We start from the raw sequence: 7,141 nt of genomic DNA on the forward strand, positions 1-7,141 counted from the left end.
TCCTGGGCTTCAACACAGCCAGTTGTAGCTCGGAAGTGCCGTCCACACGGAAAGAGACACTTGCTCCCGTGTCTCAGTGGGGTTCAGTAACGTCAGCTGATCCCCTGCTGTGTGGATGGCAGTCTCTCCTGCTGTCACCTCATTCCAAATACAGTAGGCCTCTGCCTACACCCTCCTATTTCCTGGGCTTCAACACAGCCAGTTGTAGCTCGGAAGTGCCGTCCACACGGAAAGAGACACTTGCTCCCGTGTCTCAGTGGGGTTCAGTAACGTCAGCTGATCCCCTGCTGTGTGGATGGCAGTCTCTCCTGCTGTCACCTCATTCCAAATACAGTAGGCCTCTGCCTACACCCTCCTATTTCCTGGGCTTCAACACAGCCAGTTGTAGCTCGGAAGTGCCATCCACACGGAAAGAGACACTTGCTCCCGTGTCTCAGTGGGGTTCAGTAACGTCAGCTGATCCCCTGCTGTGTGGATGGCAGTCTCTCCTGCTGTCACCACATTCCAAATACAGTAGGCCTCTGCCTACACCCTCCTATTTCCTGGGCTTCAACACAGCCAGTTGTAGCTCGGAAGTGCCGTCCACACGGAAAGAGACACTTGCTCCCCTGTCTCAGAGGGGTTCAGTAACGTCAGCTGATCCCCTGCTGTGTGGATGGCAGTCTCTCCTGCTGTCACCTCATTCCAAATACAGTAGGCCTCTGCCTACACCCTCCTATTTCCTGGGCTTCAACACAACCAGTTGTAGCTCGGAAGTGCCGTCCACACGGAAAGAGACACTTGCTCCCGTGTCTCAGTGGGGTTCAGTAACGTCAGCTGATCCCCTGCTGTGTGGATGGCAGTCTCTCCTGCTGTCACCACATTCCAAATACAGTAGGCCTCTGCCTACACCCTCCTATTTCCTGGGCTTCAACACAGCCAGTTGTAGCTCGGAAGTGCCGTCCACACGGAAAGAGACACTTGCTCCCGTGTCTCAGTGGGGTTCAGTAACGTCAGCTGATCCCCTGCTGTGTGGATGGCAGTCTCTCCTGCTGTCACCTCATTCCAAATACAGTAGGCCTCTGCCTACACCCTCCTATTTCCTGGGCTTCAACACAGCCAGTTGTAGCTCGGAAGTGCCGTCCACACGGAAAGAGACACTTGCTCCCGTGTCTCAGTGGGGTTCAGTAACGTCAGCTGATCCCCTGCTGTGTGGATGGCAGTCTCTCCTGCTGTCACCTCATTCCAAATACAGTAGGCCTCTGCCTACACCCTCCTATTTCCTGGGCTTCAACACAGCCAGTTGTAGCTCGGAAGTGCCATCCACACGGAAAGAGACACTTGCTCCCGTGTCTCAGTGGGGTTCAGTAACGTCAGCTGATCCCCTGCTGTGTGGATGGCAGTCTCTCCTGCTGTCACCACATTCCAAATACAGTAGGCCTCTGCCTACACCCTCCTATTTCCTGGGCTTCAACACAGCCAGTTGTAGCTCGGAAGTGCCGTCCACACGGAAAGAGACACTTGCTCCCGTGTCTCAGAGGGGTTCAGTAACGTCAGCTGATCCCCTGCTGTGTGGATGGCAGTCTCTCCTGCTGTCACCTCATTCCAAATACAGTAGGCCTCTGCCTACACCCTCCTATTTCCTGGGCTTCAACACAGCCAGTTGTAGCTCGGAAGTGCCGTCCACACGGAAAGAGACACTTGCTCCCGTGTCTCAGTGGGGTTCAGTAACGTCAGCTGATCCCCTGCTGTGTGGATGGCAGTCTCTCCTGCTGTCACCACATTCCAAATACAGTAGGCCTCTGCCTACACCCTCCTATTTCCTGGGCTTCAACACAGCCAGTTGTAGCTCGGAAGTGCCGTCCACACGGAAAGAGACACTTGCTCCCGTGTCTCAGAGGGGTTCAGTAACGTCAGCTGATCCCCTGCTGTGTGGATGGCAGTCTCTCCTGCTGTCACCTCATTCCAAATACAGTAGGCCTCTGCCTACACCCTCCTATTTCCTGGGCTTCAACACAGCCAGTTGTAGCTCGGAAGTGCCGTCCACACGGAAAGAGATACTTGCTCCCGTGTCTCAGTGGGGTTCAGTAACGTCAGCTGATCCCCTGTTGTGTGGATGGCAGTCTCTCCTGCTGTCACCTCATTCCAAATACAGTAGGCCTCTGCCTACACCCTCCTATTTCCTGGGCTTCAACACAGCCAGTTGTAGCTCGGAAGTGCCGTCCACACGGAAAGAGATACTTGCTCCCGTGTCTCAGTGGGGTTCAGTAACGTCAGCTGATCCCCTGCTGTGTGGATGGCAAAGTCTCCTGCTGCCTACACAGTCGTACCACTACTGATTTTTAACCGTGCTCCAATTAGGCCTGTGGCTCCACTGTCTCTCGTATTTCCCCTGTCCTCCAACCCTGCCAGTTACAGCTCCGAAGTGGCGTCTGCACAATCCACACTTGTTCCTGTGTTACAGGTGTTCAGTCCGGTCAGTTAATCCCCTGATGTGTGTCCGGCAATGTCGCCTGCTCTGTCCACATTCCCATAATGGGAATGTGGACAGAGCAGGCGACATTGCCGGACACACATCAGGGGATTAACTGACCGGACTGAACACCTGTAACACAGGAACAAGTGTGGATTGTGCAGAGGCCACTTCGGAGCTGTAACTGGCGGGGTTGGAGGACAGGGGAAATACGAAAATCAGTGAAGCCACAGGCCTAAGTGGAGCTTGGTTAAAATTAGTAGAAGTCTACAACCAATCTTAAAATTTCTTCAATGCAGCCTCAGCCTGCTCCGTGCTTGTCCCTGGGCTTCAACACAGCCAGTTGTTGCTCGGAAGTGCCGTCTTCACAGAGTAAAACACTAGCTCCTGTGTTTGTGGGGTTCAGTAACGTCAGCTGTTCCCCTGCTGTTTTGATGGCAATCTGTCCTGCTGCCTCCCAATTAACAGCACATCAGGCCTCAGCCTGCTAAGTGCTTGTCCTGGGCTCCAACATCGCCAGTTGCTGCTCATAACTGACTTTGGCACGGGTACTCCCTCCTGCCCAGCTTGGTTCCAGCCCTGCCTGCTGTTTCCGGGAAGTGTCAATGTCAGTTTGCCACCCCAAGTTGCCATGTCGTGTTGCGGTTGGGTTAGCCGAGGCTAGGGTGCCAGCAGTTTAGGTGCTTCCTATGTGGACTGCGGGTTCTGGTAAGAAAGGCTTGTTCCGTAGTGCCAGTAGGACAAGCACCCCCTGTAGGACTGTGTGATTCGGTAACTGCGGCCAGCTTGCGGCATGCCAACTTTGCTTTTCAGGGGTAACTTCTGCTACCCCTCCGGGTTCCAGCACCGTCAGCTGGTTCTCGTCAGAGCCTTTGGCCTAGGTGCCTCCATCTCGGTATCCCAGTTCCGGCAACGTCTGCTGGTCCTTGGTAGTGCTTTGTAGCACAGGTACCTCCTGCTTAGTAACCGGGTTCCAGCACCGTCAGCTGGTCCTCGGTTGTGCCATTGGCTCTTATTCCTTCTGCTGCCCCTCCGGGTGCCAGCACTGTCAGCTGGTCCTCGCTATTTCCATTTGCTCTTGCAGCTTATGCTACCCCTCCGGGTTCCAGCACCGTCAGCTGGTTCTCGTCAGAGCCTTTGGCCTAGGTGCCTCCATCTCGGTATCCGAGTTCCGGCAACGTCTGCTGGTCCTTGGTAGTGCTTTGTAGCACAGGTACCTCCTGCTTAGTAACCGGGTTCCAGCACCGTCAGCTGGTCCTCGGTTGTGCCATTGGCTCTTATTCCTTCTGCTGCCCCTCCAGGTGCCAGCACTGTCAGCTGGTCCTCGCTATTTCCATTTGCTCTTGCAGCTTATGCTACCCCTCCGGGTTCCAGCACCGTCAGCTGGTTCTCGTCAGAGCCTTTGGCCTAGGTGCCTCCATCTCGGTATCCGAGTTCCGGCAACGTCTGCTGGTCCTTGGTAGTGCTTTGTAGCACAGGTACCTCCTGCTTAGTAACCGGGTTCCAGCACCGTCAGCTGGTCCTCGTTAGTGCCATTGGCTCTTGTTCCTTCTGCTGCCCCTCCGGGTGCCAGTACCGTCAGCTGGTTCAAGAGGACAAAGAACAGGAAGACAACCACCAAGATGCAGAACAACAAGAGAGAGAAGACAAAGAAGCATAAAAAAACAAAGCAGAAGAACATTAAGCATAAGACTAATACTCTGAGCAAATGATATTATCTTATTTATAAGCAGAAGAAGACTAAGCAGTGTATGGGGGTGAGTCCGTTCCTCCTCGTGGTGCCCCTGGACAAGGCCTGCTGCTGCAGGCCATACTGAACGCGGACAAATCCTGTTGTAAATCTTTTGTGACAGGCAGAACGGAAGGTGTAAACTTCTAACTTTTCTAGATAACAACTACAGGAATGCCTGACACAAACAAGAATATGATGAAGAAGAATAGGAAGAAGATGAAGAAGTTGAATATGTAGAATAATAATTGTTGAATAAGAAGAATATGAAGAATGTAAGAAAAGGAAGAAGAAGAAGAAGAATGTAAAAAAAGGAAGTAGAAGAATTTAAAAAAGGAAGAAGAAGAAGAATGTAAAAAAAGGAATAAGAAGAAGAATGTAAAAAAAGGAAGTAGAAGAATGTAAAAAAAGGAAGAAGAAGAAGAAGAAGAAGAATGTAAAAAAAGGAATAAGAAGAAGAAGAAGAAGGTAAAAAAAGGAAGAAGAATAAGAAAGAAGAAGAAAGAAGAAGAAGACATACATGTCTGGCAAAATATAAATGAGGCTAACATAGTCAATATCTTTGTAACTCCTAACGTCTTTAAAAAAAAAGGTTAATTCCTGCTATTCCATTTGATTGGGCTAAAACTCTATGGCTTTAATGTCTCCTCCACCTCCCACAATACATTCTACATTATTCGTAGTTGTTTTTCTTCATGTAGAATTAACCTACAAGGAAAGAAAGGGTTTTTTTTAATTCCGATATTTTGGCCCCATTGACTTGCATTGGTTCCCGGTATCGGAATCGGCGATACCGATATTTTTTTTTAAGATCGGCCGATCCATTCCGATCCGATATTTTCAAGTATCGGCTGGTATCGCTCAACTCTAAATATAACGGAAAAAAATAATGACTAATACATAGGACCGTTCTATCAGAAAAGTGTTATTACCCGTCTTATATGGTTGCCGGATTAATTGGCATTGCGTCTGCCAAGAGAAACAGTCAGACATTTTTGCATTGATGAACAGAAAACAATTTGTTTCAGCTGAGGTAGTAGTTTTGTAATCTGGAAAAAAAAAAATAAAAAAAGGAGTTGGTTGACATCGTTCAATTAGTATCCACAGCTTAGTGGAGCCAGGAGAGCGTTTTATAGCTCACAACTAAAAGACTGTGCAGTGTAATTACTCGGGAACGGTCAGAGATACAGAGCTGCAGCCAAGAAATTCTATTTCCGAGGGCAATTTTTTTCTTCCTTGTCAGGCTTCTCTAAAGAAATTCTTCAGCACAAATATTAAATATTCATTTTAATGAAACCTCCACAATCAACTTCAGATTCTCAGCCCTGCAGAGATTTCTATGGTCTTTTAAAATGCAAATGAAGAATCCTGTCTATTTCGGTCTCCCTGACAGGTGATTTAGTTGCTGGTATTTTCCAAAAGAGTCATTTACTTCTTCACATAAATAACAAAATAAAATTTGAAACTTGAAACCCAGTAAGGACCAAACTGTATTGCTATTTTGCATGGGGAAGTGTCATAGAGGAATTAAGGAAGAGCTGGGCTGACCAAGAGTGTACGTAGATGGAATGGCTGGTAGGGCATGTACCCTGTGTGCCCACAAGTCCCCCTTCAATGACCAGTGATAATTGGCTGAATGAGAAAAGCCTAGCTACAACTCTCAGGCTTAACAAAGAATTTGTGGATCAATCAAGAGTGCACCCATGAAATAATTGTTGGGCTTACATGAATAGAAGGCATATGGGTGATGTGTTTGGGTGCTGCAAAACAACAGTGCATAGGCCTGCCACCTCCAGGTTGAGTAGCTGCAGTTGCCCTGCCAGAGCAGTCAATAGATCCATGATGGATGAAAAAAATGGTTTGGGTCTGTGTCAATATCATGGCATTGTTGCAGGATATCCCAGGGCTAGGGGCTCCTATCTCTAAAGCTAGGGACGCCCTAGCTATCCTTGCTCCCCAGATTACTTCTGATTGTGAAGAAACCATATCCACGTGCCTTGCTGAGCTCCTAAATCTGCCCTTATCTGTCTCCTCTTCCACCCAGGAAAGTGGGGAGTTGCAATTTTAAAGAATACACAAATCAGACTAACAAGGGGAGATGTACAGGGATAAATGAAAATACCAATCATAAAAATATACACTCAGAAACAACAAAGTGGAACACCAGAACACTGAGAAGTAAAGTAAGGAAAAAACGAATAGGAGAGGATGAGGATATGCACACAGACAAATCACCAAGCAACAGTCTTCTGAACAAAACTCCAAATACCTCCTCAAAAAACCAACACCTCCAAATCTGGAACCAAGCATTATTAAACTAACACTGACAATCCCTGATTGCCAGAGGTGAGAATATATATGGCAGAGGGGAGTGGCCAACACTGAACAGCTGAGTCCATTAAAGCAGGAAAGCTCCAGGCACTCTCAACTAAACAGATTAACCCCTGCACTGATAGAAGACACCTGCACAGTTTAATATGATGGTGAAGTGGTTCTAATTAGTGCAGGAGTATGTGAAATCGGACACCGTGGTCTTCTGACTCATCTTTGTCGTGGTAAACCAGTGACAATAGGTTATCAATATTAGATCTTTAAGGAATCATGCAACCTATGAATAGTGATGCAGTAATTTTACACTAACTTTTGGCAGACTAAAAGTCTCTGTATGGTCCTAGACATACTGAGCCAATTTACAGATGGAATATATTAAGTCCTAGGCATTGGTATTCCTTAAAAGGTATCATGGTAATATTTAGTGATCAAATCCTTTTAAATTCAAAATTTTCCATTTTTTCCCAAAAATTTGATTTGGAGCTAATTGCAATACTGCAAAGCCTCCCAAATTGCTCTAAAAAGATATGTACAGTGGGACAAATAAGTATTTGACACACTGGTTTGCCACCTACAAAGAATGAAAAGGTTGGCAATTTGTATCATAGGCAGACTTCAACTGTGAGAGA

This window comes from Dendrobates tinctorius, unplaced genomic scaffold (assembly GCF_039654945.1).
Source record: "Dendrobates tinctorius isolate UK_male_01 unplaced genomic scaffold, ASM3965494v1 ptg000135l, whole genome shotgun sequence".
NCBI lineage: Eukaryota > Metazoa > Chordata > Amphibia > Anura > Dendrobatidae > Dendrobates > Dendrobates tinctorius.